Raw genomic sequence first — 27,848 nt, 5'->3', positions numbered from 1 at the left:
CTTCCAACAACTTTTGCGTAAAAATGTCTCCTCTTCATTTTAAATTGACTTCCCCATAGTTTTTCACGCGTTTCGTATGAATTCACGTGTCATTTCATCTGCGTAATTTGAGAAGGCGGATGCAAAAGAGCTGTGATACCAGCTACTGTCGCAAGAGGGCCTCAAAGCCCCCTCTAGTTAACAAGGGGATAGTCCTGCTGCACTCCCCACGTGAAGGATTCGAGAAGAGTTGACTCGCGTGGAAATGCCAGTAAAACACAGGAGAGCAGGCCGGACCAGTGCAATAGTGTAGCTTTCCGGAAGGAAACCGATTATGCGACTATTTTGCGCTATTTAAGGAGTAAATAGCGGGGTTTTGCGCAAGTGAACGGTGGTTAAGGCAGCCTCACAAGTATCCCACTATTTTTCGCCTCAAGAAAAGCACTCAGATCCAATGTCGGTCACTGCACAAGGACTATCAGACGTGCTTCACACACACACAAATAGATTTCGTCTTTGCAAAGTTTTTTTTTGTGAGATAAATACGATCCCCAAACCAAAAAGGACCAATGTAGCGAACTTTTAAATGCAGGTTTTGCTGAACAGATAGCTTGTAAAAATGTTTCGGTAAAATTCAGAATTCATTCGTCTGCTGCTATCATTCGTTACAATATCAGTAAAGATGAGTGTCTCGGACACGGCTAGGAAAGCACAGACTGCCTCAGAAGTACAGATCGAGTGACTGAAGAGTTACAGTATAGATGTGGGAGTGTAAGACTGTTGCAACGTCACCTTAACCTATTGTCCTGGTGCTGAAACATCAGGAGTTAGACATAAGTTCATTCTTCTTTCGAATGCCAGTACTGTCGGGTGTTAACTTTGCTCTTCAGTCTTGCGTGCAGGTAGAAATGAAAGGGACAGAACATCGTAAAACATAAGATACGTTTTGCACCTCAGTTCCAGTTAAGGGAGGTATGCCTAACATCTGCAATGTCCTAGTTTCCCTGCTTTTTCTGTTTGAATTTTTATATATCCACCCTAATTTAAATAACTTGTATAACTAACCACTCCAAGCAGCTTCTTCAATTACTCTTCCCATGCTGGTTTAAGGGCCGACTAGCAATAAGTGTTTACAAAATTGCAGCTCTGAAAAGCAACAATAATTACAAATAATGTAAGAAGAATACAGAAAAAGAAGAGCAGCTCACAAAACACAAGCAAGTAGATAGCGAGGCCCGTAGGACATAGACAGGGCTGCCACAAATTGTAAACTGCCCCTCTGAAAAAACTGTACCTCTGGTTCAGGAAACAAGAATCCGTTTTCTAACTGCTTTGTTCGGTACGGGGTTGCAGGGGAGATGGAGCCTATCCAAGCAAGCTACAGGCGCAAGGCAGGGTACACCCTGGATGGGACGCCAGTCCATCACAGGGCACACACAGACACACACTCACACCAAGGCTAGTTTTCCCAGAACCCAATTAGCCTACTGGACCAGCATGTGTTTGGACTGTGGGAGGAAACTGGAGCACCCAGAGGAAACCCACATGAATATGGGGAGAACATACAAACTCCCCACAGATAGTAACCCAGGGCCCAATGCTAACCAGTGCACCCCCATGCTGGCCCATAGAAGGGTTTCAGGTGAGAATTTTAGGCACAGGGAAAGTATTTTTTCCTGGGGATTAAGATGCGGTGGCGTATCCTCATGCAGCCATGAGGTTAAGAGGGTTCATACCCTGTTTTTTTAGGACCTCAGGAGCTCCTTCATCATGACTGTCTGTGACAAGGGTGCTGGCAAACAAAACCTGTTTTACTGGGGCGCTGAAAGGGACACCCCTGTAGTTTTTCTTGCCTTGCAGCTGGTTGCCATGGCGCTCTCCTCGGAGACCTCGCGCTTCTTCCAAAAAACCTCCGGCTTTGTCCCCTTTCTCTCCGTTTCCATCAGCGGAGCAGATTAAGCCTGGTGTCTGTGGGAGGACAGCCTTCCTTCCTTTCTCTGGCCCTGGTCCTGCACCCCGCTGTCACCCCGATTCGCTCTCCTGGGTCACCGGCCGGGCGAGTGGTGGAGAGGTGGGGCCGGGCTCCGGTCAGGCTCGGCGAGAGACGCGCTCCTCAGGGAGGGGGCCAACGGACACAGGGAGGCCCTCTGGTTACCTCTGTGTGGCTTGACTGGCGAATTCGTACCGGTCTTACTCCGCTCAGCTGGGACACAGAGATCCTTCTTGTCAGCTCTGCGGGTTGTTTAAGAGGCGTCTTTTCCGGAGGGTCCCGGAGACCTCTAATCCAGAAGGTTTTGTAGGCTCTCAATAAAACCAGTGATTTCTTAAATTAAGTGATTTTAAAGATCATTTAGAACTGAAATCTCAGTGCTTTTAGGCAGCACAGTGCACACTGTTGGCATTGCCGCCTCTCAGCGCTGGAGAGGGGAGAAGGTGGAGTTTCTGTGTTTGTGTGGGTTTCCTCCCCTGGTCCAAAGACATCCCAGTAGGTTAATTGCTTAAACGTACTTACATTTTAGATCTTTTAAATGACTAAATTTAACAAATCAATTGTTCAAATGATAAGATTTTTTTTTCTATATCTTTAGAAGCTGGTTTTTTAATTGCTCCTGGTGTGGGAGTGTGTCCTGTGATAGACTGGCGTTCCGCCCAGGGTGTACCCCACCTTGCGCCCATTGCTTGCTGGGATAGACTCCAGCTCCCCCTCAACCCTGAAATGGATGAAGCGATTCGACATTGGATGGATGGATCTAAGTCCTCTTCGGCCTTCAAGGATCAGAGTTCTTTTAATTGAGCTGATCGCTTCTTTGATTCATTAAGAGCTGACAGGTGTTGTCAATCTTGAGGAACAGGTGACCTGTCAGGCAAACTGGACTGAGGCTCCCCAGGAACAGCAATGGAGATTCCCTGAAATCCTGTATTATTGCAATGCAGTATGTTGAAGAAAACGACTTTTATAAGGTGACATACTGGAGAGTGATCAGCAGTCATTGGTATTAATACAGGGCTGTTAAGTTCAACATGCAGAGAAGCTTATAGATGGTAGTAGCATGATATATCAGTAGTGTGAAACCACTAGTAATGGTAAGTTCACCACCTGGGTTTGTACTGTTAAAACACAATCGACAACATTATTTTTACCGTTTTATTATCTTGCGGTGGAGAGCTTAAGCAGAAGGGTGTAATGACCCAGGACCGTCCACGAGAGGACGCCAAAACTACCTCAAGCCTAGAGGTCAGAGACGAGCGTCTAATGTTGGGATGTGAGTAGTTGAGTGGATGTGCGGTATAACAAACTGAAGAATATTTCTCACGCGGGTTGCTGTATATAAAGGACAGGGTAGAATTTTTTTGTGTAAAAAGAGGCGTTAAAATGTGATCTGTTATGCACATCTCTGTGTTTCGCAGAAGTCTCTTTGAGACCCTGAGCTGGTCGTGGGATTCTTCCGCCGTTCTGACGTCGGGGACTGACAATCCCGCACCCGGGAAGTTGCAGAAAATGACCGGACGGAAAAGGCGAGTATCGATTTTGCCGTGTTTGAGTTCGCGGTGCAGGTTGCTGTGCCGCCTCCAGCTGAGAACAGGGCGTGTGAAGTCGGAGAAACCGAGGAACCGAGGCCGACGTCTCGTTTTGTAAGTGATCAAAAGGCTCGTGGGTCACTTTGTTGCACAATGCATACCTGAACAAGATTTGTAAACATATCACACAGAACGTCGAACAGGAGAAGTACATCGTTTCTCTTGTTCCAAATTTGACTCTTGTATCTGTGCAGTAAAATTGTGGTGACATGCCAGGTAAGTGTGTCCTTTAGTATTAGTGTAACCTTATGGAAACAATTGGCTGTAGTAAGTGCATAGCATACATTTGGCCAAAGAACTGCTTTGGTTGCATAGATCAAAGCCAGCTGGGAAATTTGTCAAGCATTAGCAGCTCTTGTTGGTTTGGTTGCATATCCACATCCTCTGTGTGAGGTGGAAGGTCTGTTGGTTTTCACTTGGGGTCTGCAAGGCTAATAGAACTGATCGCTCAAGAAGGCGCTGTTATTTTTAGAAGATGTGATTCAGAACGTATGAGCTCTCCCTCTAGGCCTACCACCTCAAACCCACCCTCTCCTTTCCAGAGCTTCTATTCCCAACAGTAGGGTTGTATGCAGTGCCCAGAATACAGCCCTCCCCCCACAATCCTTCCATCCATCGATCTGGCTGCTATTCAGTCGTTTCCTTCTTCAAAGATGGAGAAGAAGTTAGTCTGGCCCCAATCCCTCTCCTCCAGGACCTCGCTGGAGCGGCAGGCCTATCGCTTCCAGTCACTTTCTATGGCTCTTATCCAGGCGTTCAGCTGCAGCGCAAACAGTCACATGACCGAGCCCACTGTGGCAAACAGCATCACTTTCCAGCCCAGCTAATGATTGTGCAGACCCATGAAAACTGCCTCATGCCTCTTCATCTGATTGCGCTCTTGGCAGAATCCCATAGTCATCTAACAAACTGCTGCATGCTGTGTTACTGTAAGGAACTTGTGTGTTCTGACGTGTTTACAGACATAATGGATTAATGTTATATGAGATATAATAGAAATTACAAATCTGAGGCAAGCATGTGTGCTTAATTCTTTGCTAGTAGCTAAATGATCTGAGGCTCTTCAGTCACTCCGGGGATGGCCGGGAAGTGTGCTTCCACAGCAGGGCTTGGTATTTTGTTCCACACCCCCACAACTCTTTGTGTACCCAGGCCTTCTGTTTCTAGTCCCAATGAACTGCCATCTCTGCTATTACATATCCACATACTAAATGTCCTGTATATTCCCTGCCATGGACTGGTGTCTCATCCAAGGTGTACCTTGCTACGATGGACTACAGCTCCCCTGCGACCCTGTCTTGAAAGAATTGGTTAGAAAATGAATGGATAGATGATTAAAGAGACCCTAGAGACTATTTGTACAAGCAGGGCATTTAGCATTAAGTAAAGTACCTTGTTCAGGTATACAACAACAACGCAGGACTTAAACCTCCATCTTGTACAGCCCTTTAAGTGCCCTCACGTTAAGATAGAATTGTTCAAGCCCCAATATCCACACGTGGAAATGCCATGAAATTAAGAAAAATCAAAACACTTGGCAGTAAAGAATTTGCTGTTTTGCGATATCTGCTTGAGGAGTGCATAACCTGCCTGCAGTGATCCCACTTTGTGATTGAACCCCTGACAAGCATGCGTTGGTTAGGATAGCTGAACAGGGTTCTCTTGAACACAGGCCAGAGTCTTCTCAGAATCAAATTAAAAATAGCACAGGAACCCAAAAGTACTTTTCTGAGGTAACCGGAGCTACTGGGCCACCAGCCCAGGCTGTGAAAGGTGGAACAGATGAAGGGAGGATAATCTCCTCCTATACTTCGTCATTAGTCAATTACAGCCTCAGTAAGTCAGCAGTTTCTCCAGGAGGAAAATATTAAGAGCCTATTGGCAAAGCAATGGGTGCATTATTTCCTCCCAAGGAGAAAAACCTCTGCCATTTAGTTGGCAACTAAACATTTATCCCTTGTGCAATTAACAAGACATTCTTGTCAAGGGTTCACTGGACAATTATGAGCAATTAAATAGTGTTGACTGTTCCACCAATAGACTGGACACTTTTTTGGGAAAGAAAATGCTTCAGGTGAAAATGAAAAGAATAAGTATATCCTGAGGTTGATTGCTTTGCTGAATTGAAGGTCATTGTACTATTCATAATTAAGACCACTAAAACATCCAAAAATCCAAATTGCATATTTAAAAATCAGGTTTGTAAATATTAAACCTTAGAATCCATCACAGTTAAGAAATGCATTTATTATTGACAAAGGGACATAGTTCATTACATACTTTACTCGCATTTCTGCCAATTAAAACTGTTAGGATTTTACATGCAGATCAGACTGTGAACAGCTTTCTGAACATTTTCTACAGGAGTAGGTTGAATTTATTAATGGAATGCAGCAACAATATCAAGATGGAGATAGAAAGTATTAGATCTGGGAAAAAAAAAAAGTTTAGAAAGATGTTTGAATGTTCATCTTTTAAATTATATTACCGAGACAGGATGACTGGTGCTGTGCTTCCTCCTTCTTGGAGCTTGGGTTTCATTGTGGACTGGGGTATGTTCTTGTTGTGCTCGCATGGGCTCTCTCCAGATGTCCTGTTTGTACCCTGCAATGCGAGACTTGCAGTCAGGGTTAACTGGTGTCTAATTTTTGCTTATATAAGCAGCTTTTTTTATATGGAATGAATGGATGGATAAGGCTGCTTTTAAATCCTACAGCACAACTTACAATGTCCATTTAGCAAAGAAATTCTGCTGTATACTCTTGAACCTTATCCTGTCTCCCTCAGGGAATTATGGAGACATCTGGCATACCTAGCCTTGAAGTAAGTAGAGGTTACACAACTCATTTGAGAGATCCGAGATGAATATAATACCGTGGTAAGAGCTCATTTAGCCTCCTAATTAGAACTGAAGACTTTACAGTGATCAAATGAAGATGAGAAGAAAACAGACCACTTCCCCGCCCGGTGCAGTGTGGAGGATCTCCTTTTCCCCATGGTTGACCTTCGGCTGCCAGTCTCCATCCTTCCCAATGTGATCAACAGGGCTTTTTCTGCAGGTAGGAAAGGAAAGAGGTTACATGACCAAGTCCTGACACTTGGTTGGTCACTGTGGCATGGTCTCTGAATAATAGTTCAATACCAACATCCCTACCCAGACCCATCACCGTCTACTCCCCAGGCTTGGAGAGCACAGGCTCCTTACTTTACACAGATCATGAATGGTCATTGAAGGACTTCCACACCATCCCACAGACTTATCCAGTGAATATGCTGCCATGAGGAAGCCCCCTTTAGCACAAAGGGACTGGAGTTTCAGACTGATGCTTTTATCCAGAGTACCTTCAATTGCTACCTTTATATCCAAGCCACATACAGCAGGGTCCTACCTGGGATCGCTCCTCACTGGCTGTGCAGCAGGGTCAATCTGGGTTTCTATGTCCCAAAGATAGGAACACACTGGGCTCCTCCTGGTATACAACTTTCCTAAAGAGCCTACAAACCTAGTCCCTTGGAATGGGGCTCTTGTGGAATGCTGTTCTGACAGATCAGATGTTGCCTGAACATACAAAAATGGGTATATACACTACCTTGCATTGATCCATGAAGCCTCAGTTGTACAGAGGATCAGTCCTGTGCTTAAGGCTGTACTGCCTACAGAGCAAGTACTGAAGAGAAGCCAGCTCATCCATCTAAAGCACATCTTTAAAATACACTAAGCGATGTGGACAAGCTCAGCTTGTTTTAGCATGCAACACCATGAACATTTACATTCAACATCACCGACTAGGAATTCTGCAATGGTAATTCACTTCACAGCTTCAACTCACCCATGAGCTGGCACAAACATTCTCTCCACACATCTCAGGACAGCATCACTCACTGCATTTCCAAGCCACAGCTCAGCTTGTCAAGTCACGCAGAGGATCAGCTGGCTTCAGGAACACTGTGCTGGTTGAATTTTCCAAGCCAGTAACATCTTGCTCTTCTCCCCAAACAGATCCCAGTACTCCCAAGCCACAGGAACATTAGCGATACGCCTCACAGTGAATCATTCTCCTGTTCCTCTCCAACTCCAAGCATAGTCTAAATGTTTTTTTCTCCCAGGCTTCCCTTTTATAAGCCTCTTCATTAATTACAGGGGCTTGGCTAATTCCATGGGAACCTATCACAAAAGCTCTAAAATCCTCATGTGAAATGGCCAGGTGTGTCCAGCTCAATAATGCACACCTGCTTCCAGATCCTTTTTGGCTCAGAGAAGCATCACAGCCTGGACTTGAGCCAAAATGCAAGGTGCCTACAGAAGCCTTCTAGGGACAATATAATATTGCTTTAATAAATTATCTTTCAGCATTATTAGAACTGTATTCTTTCTAAACCTTTCAGCATACTTTATCCTATTTCAGAATTGAATTAAAAGAGAGAGATGATGATTTCATTGTAGTTTATATATACTGATTTATACATATACAGATTTCAGCACCCAATATTATTTATCTTCCTACATCAGACCACTTGTCAGTGCCTTCTATGATTGGAAGGGTGTTCTCAGGTGATGCATCACAAAAGAGAAACTAAGTGCTGCAGACTCATTGTGAAAACATGCTTTGCTAGTAGAGTCCGCTGTTTTTGAAAAATAACAATGGTTGATAAGAGTGTTGTAATTTCAGTTAACTAAGGAGATTGAGGCATTGCTTTGAGACATAGAATGTGCCTTCCAATATTCTTGATGGTCTTTGTTGGCTGCCAATGTTTTAACTGTTTTTTTCCTGTTGAACAGTCTCCTTCCCTTTTCACTGAGAATTGGTGGTTTTGGTAAGTAGGTATTTAATTAAACCAGCAGGGTGGCTTTTTTGAATCATCACTAGAGTATGAAAGAACATTTAATTTTGTTTCTGCTTGTGTTTTTTTTTCTCATGTACTTAAACAACTCCATCACCTCTGAGTTCTCATTTTGATCCCTTGATTTCTGTAAATCCTTTCTTTCCCTGAAAATGTGTCATCAGCACTGTTTCCTCCTGGTCTCCCCTTTGTAGACACAACCCATTATTAATGAATTATTATTAATGAACTGCTCTTACTGCTTCTACCAGTTTGAAAAATCCAGGGATGGGAAATGGAACATGAACATCTGCCTCCAAAAATAATAATAATAATTCCTTACACTTATATAGAGCTTTTCTGGACACTCCACTCGAAGCGCTTTACAGGTAATGGGGACTCCCCTCCACCACCACCAGTGTGCAGCCCCACCTGGATGATGCAACAGCAGCCAGAGTGCGCCAGTACACTCCCCACACACCAGCTCTCATTGGGGAGGAGAACAGAGTGATGAAGCCAGTTCATAGATTGGGGATTATTAGGAGGTCATGATTGGTAAAGGCCAATGGGAAATTTGGCCAGGATGTCGGGGTTACACCCCTACTCTTTTCAAAAAGTGCCCTTGGATTTTTAATTACCACAGAAAGTCAGGACCTCGGTTTTATGTCTCATCCAAAGGACAGCGCCTGTTTACAGTATAGTGTCCCTGGTGCTATACTGGGGCATTAGGACCCACAGAGACTGCAGGGTGAGCGCCCCCTGCTGGCCCCACCAACACCTCTTCCAGCAGCAGCTTTAGTTTTTCCCAGGAGTCTCCCATCACAGTACTGACCAGGCAGGCTCACACCTGCTGAGCTCCGGGGAGCTGCCAGATGCGAGTTGCAGAGTGACATGGCTGCTGGCGCTTATATCCCTTCTTATAAGGGCCAGAAGCTCACAAGAGACGGCTTGTTAGTGTTATCCCTCTTACAGGAATATTTGTAATAAACGAACACAGAGGTGTGAAGACATATATCCCTCATTTTCCTTATGTTGTTACTCTTGTCTACGTAGGTCAGCTCATGTCCGTCTCCCTACAGTTTGCTTTAGTTTGCCAAAGCTCGTTCCTTGTGATCCAGATCCATCTGGATACTGCATTTGCTTGCTTACTGACCTTGGCCACTGACTTTTTCTCTCCTGCTTGTTTGACACCAAGCAGCCCCGAGTATCTCCAAAGTGACCATGTTGACAATCCCCTACAGCTGGGAGACTCTATACTCTCCAACAGTTAGGTGACACTCAAGGATGAGGGACTGATATTTAATGAGCATTTGCTTATGTGCCTCCTCTTTCCTCTTCTCCTATGCTCTGTTAATTCAGTGAGGGCTCCCTGCTTTGGTCTCTAAGCAAAGCAAGTACAGCACTGAGATAAATCAGGCTATAGAACAGTAAGCGTCCTGCAAAGAACTTTAGACCCCACAGCTCCACTACATATTGCTAAACTCTTTCATTCACATCCCTGTGGCTCTCAAATACTAATAAGGATGTAACGTACTGTGATTGCTCAGATGTCCATGGATTTTTAATAATATTTGTAACTCATTGGGGCATCTGAAAACATACTCGATTTCTTCCACAAGTTTACGGGTGGAGCCAAGAAAAAAAGCTGCCTGCACCGTCAGACTGTAGCCACGCCCACTCGAATGACATCTCTCGCAGGCCACGCCCCGCGCACCTGTGCGCCAGGTTCTGCTGGAGAGAGCGGAGCTGAGTGAGTTTGTTCCGCGTCTTTTAGGATTATTTTCTATTTTTCCTTTATTTGAATATAGATAAAATTTAACTCATGTAATTATGTAGTCTAAACCTCTCGGGAAAAAGTGATACAAATCTCTCTTGCAACGAATACTTGTTAGTTTTGGTGGTCTTTAAATTCTAAAATCTGTATTTGTGTGTCTTCAGGCAGGACATGTTTGGCCCAGCTGCTGCAATTATCCAAGTAAGTATAAACGTTTTACTCATTTCTTTTCACGTATCTTTTTGAAATGTTTTCTGCACTATCTAGCCTGGTGAAAACGCTGTTTGCTATTAAGAAACCTTGGTTTAAATTATCTTTAAATAATCGTCTAAATACTTGTGTTCTTGTGTTTCCAGTTTGGTGTCTGCGGGCAGGACATGCTTGGCTTAGCTGCTGCAATTATACAAGTAAGTATAAACGTTTTACTCATTTCTTTTCACGTATCTTTTTGAAATGTTTTCTGCGCTATCTAGCCTGGTGAAAACGCTGTTTGCTACTAAGATGTAGCAATGTAAGTATAAACCTTTTTATTCGTTTACACGTATCATTTTGAACTGCATTAGATCATGTTTCTCCCGAAAATGCAGAAATGGTTTTGACCCGACAAAATTGTAGGCCTGCTGTTTATAGAACTCATTTTTTGCTAAACTACGATCAATTTCGGTTTTCTTTCTGCGTATTATAGATTATTCAGAAACCGTTTTGGCTTCCAAATTGCATCACAACAATTAAAACAACCGAACCTATAAAGATATGGATTAATTTTGTGTGTTCAATTAATTGTTGCAGAAAACGAATATGCTTATCAAAATGGAAAACTTTAAAGAGCACATTAGTAGTGGTAGTTTCTAATCGACACACTCTAGCTGTATTGTTTCAGTATTCACACTTTAAATGTAACTGTTACACCAGGCTAATCGCTTTATTGCATCTGTAAATATTTTTAAACTGTTTCATCTTTTGAACGTAAGACTCGATTCAGAAGATCTATCTTTCTGGGGTAATTTCAATATCCTGTTTGTAACCGAAAATTAATTCTTATTTTTGTTGTTTTACAGGAAATGCAACGAAGTTCCAGTCTTCATTCCGGTCGCTGCCTCGACAGAAGCCTCGGAGAACCAGTAACGTGCTGTATGTTTCTGTTTTAACATGTAGTTGCTTGCAAATGTTTTCTTACTCTGTTGACTTGTAACAGTATTTAGCGTTAATGTAGCCGTGCTTTGACACTTTGTAATTGAAATGCATGTTAGTTTTCACTTCGACGCCTGTGCATCCGACGTATTGTAATGCTTTATTTTGTATGCAATTTTCGCTCAATAAATTGTTGATTGAACCTTGATTTTGTTCTTTCATTTCTTGTGCAGAGTTCTGTACCCCTTGTCCCTGAAAACCCCCGATGTTGGTGAGTTTTTTGGCGGAGAGATTTTGCTAACAGTTTGTGGCCGCAAGGGGACCCCCTATCGCTTTTTGACTTGAAAAGGTCAAAGGCTACCCCCTTTTTAAGCGTGTCCAGATTTTCCCGCCAAAAAACTTAGTATCTGGGGTCTTCTTCGGGGTGTGGTAGCAATCAAGCCGAGCCTCGCCCACCCCCCTCATTGGAGAGGGGTAGGCGGGGGCTGGCTGATTGACCGCAGCTCTAGCCAAGCCCACTCGCTCCCGGCAGGAGAGGATGGCAGGCTGGTGGTGGCTTTGGTCCCTGCAGAGAGGCAGGTCTCCTGGGGTGTGGACTTAGAAAGCTGTCGGTTGCAAGCTGTGACTGATAGGCTGAGTCCGCCCTGGGTGCCTCCTCTCTCTCGGGCCGAGGCCATCTCCAGCTTGCCTTCCCCTCCTGCTGGGAGTGAGGGGGCTTGGCTAGAGCTATCCTCGGTTCTCCTCCCCCCAGGGCTATACCCACGCTCCCTCCTAGGGACCCTTTCCCCCCCCCTAGTCTATCTAAAAAGGCGGGAGTCTTCGCACTTTTCCAAGTCAAAGTAGTGCGGTGCGTGGCGCACACTGCAAGACAACCCTTCGCACCTTCGAAAATACAGGACAATGCAGACAATGAAAGGAGAGTTTTTATTGCGGAATTCACAGCACATACAATAGCAGCAGTCAACAGAAAACATGCAGGTCAAGAATAAAATACAGCACTGAATCGGGACATTACAGATCAAGCCACTGGTAACAAAAATCAAATGTAACAAAAAGCACACATCGTCAAGAATAAATTGCCGGAGATCGTCGGAGCGCAGAGAACCAGGAGCCGCAGCACATACATTAGCAGCAGTCAACAGCAAACATGCAGGTCAAGAATAAAATACAGCACTGAATCGGAACATTACAGATCAAGCCACTGGTAACAAAAATCAAATGTAATAAAAAGCACACATCGTCAAGAATAAATTGCCGGAGATCGTCGGAGCGCCGAGAACCAGGAGCCGCAGCACATCCAATAGCAGCAGTCAACAGAAAACATGCAGGTCAAGAACAAGATAAATCGGTATACAAAGGGTACACTACAGATCAAGCCACTGGTAACAAATATCAAATGTAAGAAAAAGCACACATTGTCGAGAAGAACTTGCCACCGTTCGTCGAGTTGCTGGAGTGGATTGGAAAGGAGATCGTCGGAGCTCAGAGGATCAGGAGCCGCAGAACTGAAGGCAAAAGAAAAAGGATCAAGTTAACAAGATATCGGACTTGTAGAATCGATTAACTTGAAGTTCTGAAGTCTTTTAACTTTTTTAATGAACTGCCCCAATAAAGAAACATACAAACACGCTCAAATTCAACAAGAAACCAATAGGTAACAGCATGAGAAATCCCAGATACATCCCAGTCCCAATACTCCAATATTTAGAAAGTAGGTTCAGCCTATTATGAATAAAAGAATCCGTAAAAAACAACCAGCGCTTTAGTGTTTCCTATTTGTATTCAGCAAAAGCTCAACTAAACGAAAAGAAGTGATAACATTAGTATAAAACCGTTCTGGTGTTAAAATGCTGTGAAATACGTGTAGTCTTTAATACACAGATATAAATAGTATAGCGTAAGATAAGAATAAAACTTACCTCGGAAAAAAACTTTAATAACTGGAGGCCGGTTTTTGAAATCCTTTTGTCACCTGGAGAAATAAGAAAACATACGAATTAGTACATTTAATCTTTGCAAAATTTTATCATTTCGGAACGGAAAGCGAAAATATAACCCAATTAGGAAAAGCAAAGATACTAACAGTTAGTTACTAACTTTATACAGGAAATAATTGAAGATAAATTACAGCTTTTTTCGTTAAAGGAAACAGAGCTAGATATGCCATGTCTTTAAAAAATACTTACATGAAAGGCAGTATAAGAACGCTGAATGCAGACTTTTAAAACTTCGAGAGCACGCTCAAACGGACAGAAGACTCATTTCGGCGTCCTAAAACATAAATAAAAGAGAAACAAACGCAATTAACAAAAGTTGGAACGACAATCCATTTTTGTCTAACTTTTCTCAAAGTGAAATTTGAGTTTTTGCACTTAGAATAAGAAAAATAGAAATAAAACGCAAACGCACCTCACGCCGCAGAAACTCACCCCGCCGCCATCTTGCCGGGCGCACCTGTGGAACAGGTGGACGGGGCGTGTCCGCTGAGGAAGGTCACTCTGGGGGCGGGCTCGGCTCCTGAATGACAGCTGGGCACTCGGTTACAAGGGCTCAACTGTTACTGAAAATAAATAGAAACTTGAACTCACCAAATCATACATAAAGATTTAACGGCGAAGGATTTTCAGACAACCTAATACAGTGACATTTTCCTACAAAGCTGTTCGCCGGACACGTTAAGCTTGCGGCCAGCTGGTCGAATCAAGAGAAATGTGCTGGAGAGAGACCCCTGTCGCTCCTAGTTAGGACTGCACCTCTCTTTCACTGCTAGTGTCACACCTGTCCTGAAGGTGTCTCAGTGGTATAAGGGGCTGCTTTTTCGAATTGAATTCCGATCTCTGCATTTATAAAGGACTTAAACCCCCCCATTTTCCCTGTTTTGGAAGGCCCCGAAAATGGAGCCCCCCAAAACGGCCGGCGTGGTAGAGAACAGCCCCCTTTACAAACTCACCCCGACAGCACGAGAGCTACACCCGGGGCTTAGATCTCAGACTGACGGGGAGGCTCGGGGCTCGACTTCAACTCACACGACTCTCCGGGAGTCGATCTGCTCTCTGAACTTTAGACGTGTCCGATGGTTCAGCCCGCGGAGCCACCAGGCCGGCCACGCAGAATACTGGCCATGTACATCTTTTATTCAGTCTAAAGCCAAGTCACAGCCCCGAGACCAGGCGTTTGCTCTCTTTTCAAGCATTAAAGCTACTGGGATGGCTTTGTAATGCGCTTTCCTAGCCGTTTTTGTGACTGGACCTGACTTTTGATTTTTTAGGATTGACAGTGAAAAATAAAGTATCAAAACCTGCAGTATAGTTGGGGGAGCCTGTATGTTGTCTATAAAGATCAGACGGCTGGCAATGAACTAGTTAAAGCAGTGTGCGACAGGTAGTGTGGGATCTTTAGATTAACGCTTAATTGTCATCTCTTAGAGATGCAAATTAATTTAATTAAATTTAAAAAGTCAATATAAAATTCAATATAGTCTCATACACTGCATTAGCAGGTTCTACAGTGAAAAGGTCTGGGGAACCACTGTTAATGAGTGACGTACAGTACGGTAATCACAGGTGAGACTGACTATCAAACACTAACAGTTCTTACCGCTTCTTACTGCTTGAGCTAAATTTAAAATGTAAGAATTCTGAAACACTGTTTCTGGCGCACGTTTGACGCTAATTTCTAATCTTTCATTATTCATGATCTGAATCCCTGGGGATGAATTAAGTATTCAGAATTGAAAACAAATTGTTAATGTTCAATTCAAGTTTCAACAAGGTTACTTCATCAAAACGTCAATGCAAAGACATGGATAATGACGTTTTTTTAATAAAAAAATATGATGAATTATGTTATGTGGAAATAAAAATAGTGTCAAATATTTACGAGGTCTGCACGTGTGAGGCACTGAGAGTTTCCAAGATGTTGTTTTGCAGATGTGTTATGAACTACCTAGGTCAACTTGGTATATAGCGTCCCTTAAGAAAAATCCGAATTTGCTTTGCATAAAAATACATAGTAGAACCAACGTCACGTACTACACGAAGTAGCTAATTCTAGTGTTTCTGAGTACTTGGCTCGAAAAACGGGTCGAATCTTTAAACATCCCTTCATTTGCATATTTAAAACGCAATGAGAAACTGATTACTTCTTCAGATTGAAAGCCCTCCCCCACGGAAAACAAAGAAACAAAACTGCAATCACACTTACCCTCGCACCAGTTATGAACTGTAGTGTTTCAGCTTTCCTGACGGGGCTGCTAGCGGTCAAAGACGCCGTGCACGGTCACGTGATCGCCGGAGGAAGAAGGCGCTATATCTCGGGACCGAAAGCAGCACTTAAGGTAACGAATGTGGTGGATTTCATCGTTTGTGCCGTTTGTAGAAGAGCTAAAATCACAGAGCTGACTGATTGCATTCATGTCTACTTAAAACTGGCACCGGATTTCAATTCGTATGCATCATCATTAGTTTTTTTTGTGCTGGCATATTCTTGTGGGTCATCTGAAAGTTGAATTCCATAATCTCTGAAAGTGCCTGGCTGCAGAAGATCTAGTTTCGAGGTCTTCTGAGAGTTTCTGGAAACTTTTCTGAAAAATTAGTGCATTCAATCTGTGGTTCTTAATCCTGATCCTGGTCAGCCGGTATCTGCTGGTTTCTGTTCCAGCACTGTCCCTAATCACCGCTGATGCTGCAGGTCGTGCCTGTATCTGATTTGTTTGCTGGGAGAAATGATTCTGCACTCAGTCCTTGGTTTCCAGCAACGTCATCTCTCATACCTCGAAGCAGTCTCTCCTCATTTGACTCATTTCTCATTTTACTAACTTCTGAGGAAACACCTTTTGCTGGAGGGCAGTCCAAACACTCACTGATGTGCACAAGGTGCACACACACGACAAATCTCATTCATCTTTTAAGAGCAGAAAACGTTTTTTTTTCAATCAATGCCTCGGGCTGAACATAAAAATGCATTGCCCTGCAATTAAGAACTCGTACAGAACTGAAAACAGACCACACACTGGTGGTACCACTCTCTTGGTATATTGGACACCAAGGCCAAAGCGCAGAAAAAAAGTTGAAAGAAGCAACCGTATTAGTTACAGACTCCAATCAACACTGGTGTGTAAGAGCCCAGATGCAACAACAAAACAGACCCCGAAGAATCACAACCTATTGGACCCGAATCTGGCACCTCTGACTACCTGTCTGGGTTTTGACTCTCCAGGTGTCAGTTCCCCATAAATAAGGCAAGGAGTCTCGCCTGTTGCTTTTCGTTTCTGCCTCTGGAAGCTTTTTCGTTTTCTTTTTTTTTTGCCAGAGAAAATAATCTCCTTCTTGACTCATCACATATTTGACACTCATCCTCCTTCCTGTCGCTCCCTCATCGTGCAACTGTCGGATTATGGGTCTGAGTTTCTGTGCTGCCTGGTCCGAGTAACCAAACGGGACTGGCTGTCAGGGAGCATGCGCGTCACAGTGGCCTGCTGGCATTGCCCAGGTCCAGCAGTGTGCGTGAGCGCTGCGTCAGCCGAATAGACCGCGTTGAGGTCAAGTGTACTGGAAAGTAAAAGGGGGGGGAATTTGGACTGTTTGTCCTCTTTAGGCGTCACACCTAAGACCTGAAGATGGCTCAACAGCCTCGACATTGCGACTCGTTACATCAATTTGTCAATGTGGAATTAGTTTTTTAAAGTTCCTTTTTTTATTATTCTGTAGGGGTTTTAACTTCATTATTTCAGTAACCATTCCGCAGTCCAGGCGGTTAACAGCAGGTTAACAGGGCTTCGGGATGAACAGCAGTACAGTGCAGACTATACTGTTATTAAGGAACGAGTAATAGGTTTATTCCATGCTGAAAAGAGAAGAAAAAAACACAACGTTTCGGCTGTGGAACCTTCTTCGGGGTAACGATAACATCATTAATAGTAATGGTTAAAAACCTGTCGTAAACTGCGACATAAAATTCAAATATTTTTAATATAGGTTTAATACTCCCAGGAATAACTGCCGCGCTCCAGGTACAGTGATCTATTAAAGGCTGAAAGATAAATAGATTTTAAAAAAAGTTTTCACTGCTATTTCAGGTGATTTTTTTATTTGCTTAGTTCTTTTTGTGTTTTGATGGTGAAAAGGCGTAAAGCATTTCTCGATTTAACATCGAGGACGTTGTGTCACCTGTGTGTGTCCCCTTTTGAGTGGAGGCTCATTGTGTAGCGCATTGTGTCATTTTTATAACCCCTTCTCTCCTCATTACAACAGAAAAAGCAGCATTGAAATGCCAACGACGTCCTAAAATGATCCAAATGATTAATATCCGAAAGGCTGTTGGTTTTCAAATTGCAGCCTACGCCATAGAGCTACAGTACCTTCTATCGCATCCCTGTCAACACGATTATTTAGTTCCAATAAAAAAGAATCGACAGGGGTGGACAAGTTTGAAAAACGGGAAAACCGATTCCTCCTTTTGGCGCACAAATCGACGATTTTGGCAACTCGGGAGTCTTTTAACACTGTCGGGCAGCTTCAATGCGCAGTGAATCGTTTAGTAAGATTACACGGGCGTTTGGCCTGGGAAAATGAAATACCCCGTCTGTCACCCACATAATCCTGACAGACACAATCCACACACACACACACTCCCCTAATCGCGCACACTCGCTCCGCAGAGCACCGTCCACGGGGCGGGACCTGTGTCGCTGACGCCTTGTTGTGAAGTGATGGAGTTGGACAGCTGGGGAAACGTGCGCTCAGACAGTCAGCAGCACCACACTGGGAATCACTACATCCTACCCCGGGGAGCCTCGGCGGTACAGAAGGAGAGCGCTCGTCTCGTCGCTGCTGCAGCAGAACCACACAGCGGACTTAAAAGCCACCCAATGCAGACAGGTTTAATACAAAGCGCGACTGACCAGACAATAGAGCCGCTCTACTCCGTGTCTCCGGGGGGACAAAGGCAGTGAAAGACAGGGGAGCGATCCCGGCAGCCACCCACCGGGAGCTTTTTCTGGGATACCGGGGAGGAGCACGATCGAGGGGAACAGTGGGTGCCCCAAAGCTGACATCTCATCTCCTTCCGCGGTGAAGAATGCGGCTTGTGCGGATAGATTTGCGGCGACACACGCGAACGATTGGATCTGGACCGAAACAGACACCGGGGATAGACTTGATGTCGTCTAACTTTGTGAACAGCGAGATTTGACGCTGGCGAGACATTTTTATTCTTCAAATCCGTATTTCTCGGAAGGGGTTAATTGCACCACTTCGGTCAACAGAATTGAAAGGCAAACGGCGGGGGAGAACAATAGTCTGACATCCATTCTTCTTAGTAAAACCCTGGAGCAGCGACTGGCTCAAGCGCACTACCTATAGGAGAACCGATCCAGCTCAGGAGCGTGACCGACCCAGATCCGGAGAGATCCCGAAAAACAGCCCGGTTAGCGGCGTGCTCATTACAGCCGAGATCGATGCGAGGAGTCCCGGTGATCTCATACTGTCAGCAGGGGGTTTAAACCGAAATGTGACTCTATTTACCTCCAATACACACACACACGTGATTCAGTATTCTGGAGTCGGAGATTTGATTAGAAGGTAGGTGTCGAAGCCGTGTGTTGAATTGAGTTTTCCCTCCTATGGAAATAATCAAGTAAAAATCTGACGGATGTTTAATTTTTGTAAAGTTGCATGTGTAGCTTTGAAAATATTAAGGGCTTTTAATATGAACTACCCTTTCTACTTCACGGAATGTAAATTGGACGGCGTGTATTTGTTGTGCCAGTAGACTGTGGATTTTCGCTCAGTCTCTATGTGGTTTTCTACAGCGCTTGTTTACCAGCTTCTCTACAGAAGGATACAGAAGCTCCCGATGAATTTTAAACTGACCTCTGAGCCTGCTAAAGGGACCATCTTGTTAATTCCCTTTTCACAGACTCACGGAGAAGTGTCGGTATAAATTAAGGAGTCGTGTTTGTCCACTCGGTCCTCATCCTGATCTTCAACTCCGGCTGGAGAGGTTACTCGCCCGACTCTCCTCAGAGCAAGAAGGTCTCAGGTCCAGGCTCTGCCATTGTCTGGTGTCCCTGTGACAGCAAGCAAAATACACGATGTATATTTTAATTTCTTGAACAGCTCGAATCTTTTCTTAGGACAAGAGAATGTACTGCTGACATATTCGTGCCAAGGTATAAAAGGCTGTATTCCTGAGTTCGTTTAACAAAGTGAGGTTGTGGTAGTTAAGAGTGTTAAACAGTTCAACCGTAAAAGAAGGAATTCGATGTTTTTCCCCGAAGAGAGTCTATAGGACACCGCAACTCATTTTCGAATTCACTTGACAGATAATGGAATATTTTCTCCCTGATCTTTTTGATCAGTCTCAAGGCAACCTCATACGTACCGTAGTGTGTGGACAAAGCTTCGAGGTTGTGTATTTAGCAAATGTCTTTTTTATCACCCCATGGTATAAATAGACCGCACGTGTTCTAAAATGGCTTGACAGTGCTTGACAGCACCCCCCAATAAAACGTTTGATTGATGTGCGAGGTCTAAATCCACCGTACATCATTACAACCCTCTCTAAAAAAAAGTCAATGCCCTATGCTTTAAGCCAGAGCGTCTGTACTGTACATGCTGAGCGACGGACGCACGTTGTTGCGAGAGAGCCGCATGAGATCGGGCACGCACTGTGAATGTTCAGCTATGTGAATTCCCCTGGGGTCTCTCCCCAGCAGCTGGGCTCTATACACGTGATTGCTGTCAATTGAAGTTGTTCTCACCGTTGGTGCGGGCTTTCAGCATTTCGCTTGAGTTTAAACCCCCTCCCTGCTTTTATCGTTCAAACGGAGGAGTCAGTGTGGACGAAAGCGTCGTACTCTTCACCAACTTCCCCCGTATTCCGCAGTCACTTTTTCTGTTAGCTTTCGTTCCCCAAAGATGTTTTTTCGGAACGTTTTTGTTCTCTTGGAACGCGAAGAAAACTGTATCATTAGGACAAACAGTTCATAACTGATTGCATATAGACTCCCCATAAAGATCTGAAGGACAGTCTTTCAGGGACTCCTGCACCCAACTCGCAGGTTACACCATTTCACATAATGTGAAGGTGTAACTCGTAAGGGCCACTCCTTGCACGAAATCCGTATTATGGTGGCCTATGGCAGTAGATAGACTCGCATGGGTCGAAGATGGTGCGCAGTTGGCAGTTCAGGCACAAGTGCTGCCCAGGTTATAGCTGAGCTGCGGCTTCTGGGATGGTTTTTCTTTGCCTCTTTGCCTACGATGGGAGTCTTGGCTCTTCCATTATGAAGCACAGACATCTCTTCCTAAACACATCTAAAAAGTACAAGACGGTTTTTAATTTCTCCACGCCAGTTGTCAGCTCTCCAAACAAAGCACTCTAGCAAAGTCGAGCAACGCCATCGTGGTTGAATTAAAGGTGCCAGGCAAAGATGGGAGACAGGTGGTCAGTCACAGTTTAGAGCCTAATTAATCTGTTGTACGTATGTCAGATCGGCATAACGCTTTCAATCGGCTACTTGAAGCTGACTGTCGCTTGTGGAGATTAAGAGTTTTAGGTTAATCTGTTACTAGACGCACTCCTTCGTTTTGTGTGAATCGGAGTTTCTAAATAAAAGCACTCAGTCTTGGGGTCAGAGTCTGAGAACCCACCAGTCAGAAGTAGGCTACATAAAAGGACTATACACCATCTATGTAATGATAGACTTATTTAGATTTCATTTCGTTTAGGAAAAGCCTATGTATTTATCACAACGGTACAGAAAGGTATTAAACATACCTGATTGACTCTATGTGTGCGTTAATAATTCTTTAAAGGGTATTGCACTTCAGACATTTTGTACTCTACGTTTACCACTACGTAGCTCTTCACAAGTACTCAAAGGTCTTCCCAAGTTTTTTTTGAATGCTCAAAGATTATGCTATAATATTCCACTGAGCCACGCGAAAGTTTCACAAGCAGAGTGCTCACTTCTGAAGAAGACTCTAGACTCGAGGTGGGACCCCTACATTAGGTGCTGTGTGTTAACACTGTGTGTGATGATTTTGAAACCTTTGAAACGCAGAGTGTCCATCAACATTACACATGGATATGTTTTCCCTAAATGGACATCATCAAACTATTTTACACTATAATGTAAATTTATTTTTTTTCTCGTTCCTTTATTTATAGCATGTAAATTGTCGCGTGGTATTTTTCGTCTTTATAGTGAAACAACAGCTTTGTTTTCTATGACGCCTTCAGAATAAAATACTATGCAACAAAACTCACATTTACAAAATGCGCATTACAAAATACATGGACTGAAATAAATGAAAATCGATGAGCAACAACACATTTCCACTTCTATGAATAAATTAAGATTAAGATCTTTCTTGAACTCCTGTCAAGCTCCTGCGTTATTGTCTACAGCTACCCCCCTATGCTTACGCGTCAGACTATTTTAACAAATCCTTCAGAGTAAACTCGTCTAAAACTGCTTTTTTGTAAGAAGAATATACATATCTCACCGGCAGAGCTGCAACGGAGTTCATCCTAACAAGTTGCTTAAAAACAAGCAGATTGGAAAAGAAGAGGAAGGGCTATTGAGTATAAACTTCTCCCACCCCCTCTCTTTAAAGATATGATACTTTTAATTCGATCAATTCGGCGACTTTCGCGTTATTATGCAGATTGAGATACAGTAATGTGGCGCACCACATTTCTCAAGTTGACTTCAATCGCTTTGGAAAATGCAATAATAAACCACATAGCTGACCGAGTAGCTGAAATTAATAATAATAATTCCTTACACATACTGAATATGGCGCTTGACGGGTAATGGGGACTCCCCTCCACCACCACCAGTGTGCAGCCCCACCTGGATGATGTGATAGCAGCCACAGTGCACCAGTATACTCCCCACACACCAGCTCTCAGTGAGGAGGAGAGCAGAGTGATGAAGCCAGTTCACAGACAGGGATTATTAGGAGGCCATAATTGGTAAAGGCAAATGGGAAATTGTCAGGACGCCAGAAATTGACCCCGCTAATTCACCGTGAAGAGCACCTGTGATTTAAAAGCTGGGAAAACTACCAGTTGTCGAGAGTCGTTAACTAAAAACTCAAGCGAAATGGAAAAACTAGATTCACTTTCTATTCCAGGACGGACCTTGGACATTCAGTAATAATAATACAGATGACAAAAGAGTCATTCGGGCGCTCTGGTTGTTTGGCTGTCCCGCGACTGTTTGTGTCAACAGTGCATGTTAGCTTCCAAACGCAATTTTGCTTGATTTGCATTTCTGCCCTCTGAGTCCTGTTTAATTGTCAGTCCTGGAGTAGTCGACAAAGTTTCAGTGCGTCAATTGGCTACCGCTCAGTTCACCTCCCCGTATAAAAACGTGTTCGTCTGAAACAATTAGTCTTCTAGTGTCAATTCTACAGGATAACTTAATGGCCGAATTGAATGTTTTTATTATTGACGGTCCTGATTACATGTAATATTTCCAAGTCCTGGACAGGACTGAGTTCCTGTGAAAGAGAGAACTGCAGCTACCCAGGATCCTAAAATTAGTTCCTTTATACTGCACATTATATAGATGAGGATAATATAAAATCAAAGTGCTGTAAACCACTAAATACCTTTAGGTGTATTCCAGTTTGACGACTACTGTATGCTCTGATACTTAAAATGTGTATTCTTACTGCTTGCATGTCATACTTAACACTTCAGTTTCATCTGAATTGCATCTCTGCTGTCCAGAATGTCTAAGCCTATTTATGTATATACAAATCTTGATATATATATATAAAACATTTGAATGGACCCTTTATTGTTGTGTACGAAAACGTGTAGCAAGTGTGCTAAGTGTCTGATATACCACCTTGGACCATCAAAAATGATTTATCTAGTCTGGAGGGATTTTATTCATGCCAATGGGGATAACTGTGTGAAGGAAAAACAAAGGGAAGGGTTAAATCATATTTAATCAGTATTCTTTATTTAGAGACTAGCAATTATCTCTAACCCCATTTGAATAATCTCTCTTTGTTTAAGGAGAGTAGTCATGGGGCATGTATTCTATTGTGTCTGGTTGCGCAGACTATAATTTCTTTGGAGGGGCTCTCTAAAAATAATATTAAACCTCGTCATAAGAAAACGAGAACAGCTACAGTAATTCACATAATAGTTGAGCGATATGTATGGGTCATAAATCTTGAGAGCGATCCAGCCAGCCTCTGAGTTCAGAGACCTTCAACCCCTGACTCAAAGTAAAATTTCAGTTGACGTTTGTCGGACAACTGAACATTAAAGTGGAGATCTCTGTCCACTTCCGCTGTCAGAGATTTTTTGTATACTGTGTTCCAATGGCCTGTTCTGAGTAGCTGAATCTCCAAACCTGTCCTTTATGATCTGCATATGAAATACCTGCAGCCTGTTATGTTTGTCAGAAATCAGCAATTATGTAACATAGCTGTAACTGGTCTGTGTTTCTGTTTTCTGGGTGGCTTAGGCAACGGTTTGCTTCATGACAAATGAATGCGAGTTTCCGCGACCGGCGCCAGAAAACCTCAGGACATTCATTTGAATTTTCCGGACCTTTCAAGTTGTCGTTTATTTTTTAAATAATCTGTCCCTCCTTCCCCCCACGTCAGTCTTCGGCCCTCTTTTTTTTCTTCCATGTTTTTGTTAAATGCCAGTTTTTACAGAACACCAGATTTCCTCTTTTTCCAGTTCAACAGTTTGCTGAGCTTTAGAGCAGTTCTGTTGTGCAAAACAAATTTGATGTGTGCCGCAGGACAGAATCAGCCTTCATGTTCTGAACAAAAGAATTCTTCTAAGAATATCTAACTTAAGTTGTTACATTGCCTTCAGAGAGAGACCATTGTTTTTCTAAACATAATGTACATTTCATCTCTGCTGTAGGTTTAGTGCAGGACATTTGCAGTTACTACTGTAATGTATAGTTTTCACTTCAGGCTGTTACAATGAAAAGACTCACTATATGCAACTGGGCAATGCTCGTGGCACATAACATTGCCCTTTTCTTTTTATAATCCACACTAGTTTAAGGGCGCAGATGATTATTAAACAGTTAGGGGCAGCAGGGAAGAGCAGTGGTTGGCATTGCTGCCTCGCAGTGCCGGGGCCCTGAGTTCAGTTCTGGACCTGGGCTGCTGTCTGTGTGGCATTTGCACGTTCTCTCTGGGTTTGTGAGGGTTTCCTCGGTGTGCACCCGCTTCCTTTCACAGTGTAAATACATGCTGGTAGAATCATTTCCTTGTGGGAGAAATTGGCCCTGGCATGAGTGTGCGTGTGCTCTATGATGGACTGGTGTCCCATCCAGGGTGTGTCCCGCCTTGCACCCGTTGCTTGCTGGGATAGGATCCAACTCCCCCAGCAACCACTTAATTTGATGACGTGGTAATAAAATGGATGAATTTTACAGTTAGGTCACTGATTCCCAGTCTGGGCCCTGGAATCTCACAAGATTCTGGATATAAAGCAGGAAATCATCCAGATTTTGCCCCCAGCTGAGTTCTTGATCACAAGGTAAATGATTTCAGTTTTTCCGTTTGGGGCATATTGGTCATTTCGCTTTCCACTCTTTAAAAGTTGAGTGAGGTTTGTACTTGGTAATCTCTGAGTTTCAGAACTGCCCTCTTTCAAGTGACCTCATTTGCCTTTTGAAATCTCCAAACGTGACAATTATTGTCAATATCGTGACAAAGCGTTTTTTCTTTTCTTGTAAAACTGTAGTCGGTTCATTTCTGGAATGCTTAGCAGTGTATTTTGACATTTTACCAGCTTTGTCAGCAAAGTGCGTACAGCACACCCTGGCCAGATTAAAGTGATTTCCTCCAACTTCATTCAGCACAAAGCTCATGCCCAGAGTGAGCTCAGTCCTTGTTTTTACATTACCAGTCATGCGATAACTGTTCCAGCAAAGAATGTGCCAATGCAGGGCCATTTTGGAAGGATTTGAAATTTTATTCAGAATTAGGAATAGATCAGAACTGAACATTTTCAAATACATTTTTAAATACACAAGGGGGGTTTAATCTAACATTAACACACACATGCACAGGGCTTCAAACTGTACAGATGTAAAATGCCCCCAAGGGGACTTCAGTTCATTTATGTAATAATTAAATTATGACTTGTGCTTAGTAACTGGAAACTAATTAGCATAAGTGATATGGATAGCTCACACTAAACAGTCCTAATTATCAGTTTTAAAAGCTCTCAGTTAATGCTAGGGTGAATCAGACCTTTTGTAATTGGATTTGTTAAAATTTCTGTGCTTTTCCACAAATTGTATCAAGTAGGTGAACCCTGCAGCCGGGGTTCAATTCTGGACCTTTGGCACTATCTGTGTGGAGTTTGTGTGTTCTCTCAGTGGTCATGTGAGTTTCCTCCTACACTCCAAAAATATAGTGGTAAATTAATTGACTTCTGGGAAAACTGGCCCTTCTATGAGCATGTGTGTGTTTCTGTCTGTGTGTGTACTGCGATGGGCTGGCGTCCTGCCCAGGGTGTATCCTGCCTTGAGTCTGTTGCTTGCTGGGATAGGCTCTGGTGTTCCCTCAGCCCCGAATTGGAGTTTAGAAAGAGAATGGATTTAAATATATATTAAATCCTAATATATTAATCCTAAAATATATTAAATTGTATATTAGAAATGAGGTTTGCAGCTGTTAGGTGTTATTATTTTATAGCTATCATCATCAACAACGATCCACAATAGTGGAGAAGCGAAGGATGATTTCGCACTGAAAGAGAGAAGCAGAAAGAAAGCCTACACACACTGACACAGCTCCCTGCTCAAATCTTTTCCGCTATCCAGAATATCTCCATATTAGAACAAAAATATGTCATTGAACTTCACCCCTGTGTGTGTTATGTTTTAAAGATTGAGCTGCATTGCTGGACAGTAAGCTTTAAACAAGGTTACTGTGTGTCTTTTTTTGCAGTCTTGCTTTTTGTTACTGCTTATGGAAGTTGAAATGTAAAAGTTTTTTTCCTAACAAAAGGTTGAACTGCATCACCCGGTGTCCAAGAAAAAGGCTAGGATGTGATGCTCCATCTGTCCCTGCGTCATCTAGTTTAGGGTCACAGGGGAGCCAGAGCCTATCCCAGCAAGCAATGGGCACAAGGCAGGGTACACCCTGGACAGGACACCAGTCCCTCACAGGACACACACAAACACACAAACATACCTATCAGCATGTCTTTTGAATATGGGAGGAAATTCTAACAAACAAGGGGAGAACACACATACTCCATTTACTTGTTTATTAATTTGTGTCTTTAGACTAGTGTGGATTATAAGAAGAAAAGGCCAAAGTAATGTACAACGAGCATTGCCCGATTGCATCTAGTGAGTCTTTTCATTTGGGTAGCCTGAAGGGAAAACTAGGCAATGCAGTAATATCTGCAGATTTCAAAGAGATATGGGCACACTTTGTGAATATGAATCAGTTAAAATCTTTGAGTCTTTTAAGGTTGGGCATTCATGTGGTTTTGTCTGAATATCCATTGGTCAAAGAGTGAATCATTGTAGATGACGCATCTAAAGGCTTTCCAGCTCTTTCCCATCTGTAAATGTCATATTGGCAGCTGAAGAGTTAAAGACGGGCAGCAGGAGTGATCGCATGTTGGTTTCAGGGAAGAATGCCGCTGTAGCAGAGAGGCAGCAGCAATGTCAGCAAACTGGCAGACACTGGTTCCTCTGCTCTTATGTAAGAGCCTGTGAGAGGCAGTCAAGGGACAGTCCGTATGTGTGTGTGGAGGAGGAAGAGGGGGGCAGTTTATAAGATATTTCAGAAAGGGTCTCTTTAAAAAACAGAGGAGGCAGCTGAGTGTGCTTTGTGATTGGCAAACTTAATCCCGAAAGAAACATATTTAGCCAGAACCAGATATTAAGGCAGAGAGAAAAAGAGAAAGACAAGAGTGGGTGTTGTATGGAACATGTTATTGAGTCATGTTGGCTGCACAGCTTTTTATTTTTTCAAGAAGCAGCCAAGCTAAAGCAGTAGGGGGAGTTGCTGTGTGATCTTGTTGCTAAAATTGATCAGTTCCGTCCATCTTTTCCAGCAAAAGCAGCTCACAAAGAGGTGGAGAGGAAGTCGTGTGGGGGAAGGAAAATAGCAGGGTAGAACAGGGGTTCCCAATTCTGCACCTGGAGACCCACACCTGCTGGTTTCTGTTCCACCTGAGCTGTTATATAACTGCATCCTAAACAAACCCAGTAATATGATGAATTTGAACTCTGTAATTGTTTTCAGTCTCTAAATGTGTAGGAGGGCAACTTTCAACTGCTGTGGTTCTTAAGTAACTTGAAATGTCTACCCTCTGAGCAGAAAAGAAACCTTTAAAGGTTCTAACCAAGTAACTTGTTGGTTCAATTAAAGATTCATTTAAGTATAAAGCTCAGCTGCACTGAAAACCAGGACCTGGTATGGGAACCCCTAGTGCAGGGGCACTGCACCCCAGTGATCACGCACAATGAATGGATTCTTGACATACTGTACTGCAGGCACCCCAGACTGGGCCCTAAGCACTCGATCGGTCTTAATCT

At 43.3% G+C, this 27,848-nt stretch overlaps 1 protein-coding gene and 2 long non-coding RNA genes across 3 annotated transcripts in view; 2 read left to right on the top strand and 1 right to left on the bottom strand.

The window, feature by feature from the left end:
* Positions 1–10,286: 10,286 nt before the first annotated feature.
* LOC148818708 (uncharacterized) lies at positions 10,287–11,435 on the top strand. The gene is made up of 3 exons (XR_016094426.1): positions 10,287–10,354; positions 10,510–10,560; positions 11,212–11,435. It is a non-coding gene; the product is annotated as an uncharacterized LOC148818708 (long non-coding RNA).
* A 783-nt stretch (positions 11,436–12,218) lies between these two features.
* LOC148818707 (uncharacterized) lies at positions 12,219–13,553 on the bottom strand. The gene is made up of 3 exons (XR_016094425.1): positions 13,471–13,553; positions 13,204–13,256; positions 12,219–12,789 (listed from the first exon to the last, which is right to left on the bottom strand). It is a non-coding gene; the product is annotated as an uncharacterized LOC148818707 (long non-coding RNA).
* A 4,426-nt stretch (positions 13,554–17,979) lies between these two features.
* Positions 17,980–27,848, top strand: part of LOC148818706 (G protein-coupled receptor family C group 5 member B-like) — a 33,600-nt gene continuing 23,731 nt past the window's right edge. The window contains exon 1 of the mRNA XM_088936557.1: positions 17,980–18,864. The gene's annotated coding sequence lies outside the window, so the exon portion shown is untranslated. The remainder of the gene's footprint in view (positions 18,865–27,848) is intronic.

This window comes from Atractosteus spatula, chromosome 18 (assembly GCF_055471065.1).
Source record: "Atractosteus spatula isolate fAtrSpa1 chromosome 18, fAtrSpa1.hap1, whole genome shotgun sequence".
Taxonomy (NCBI): domain Eukaryota; kingdom Metazoa; phylum Chordata; class Actinopteri; order Semionotiformes; family Lepisosteidae; genus Atractosteus; species Atractosteus spatula.
This window is presented reverse-complemented; position numbering and strand designations above follow the sequence as displayed.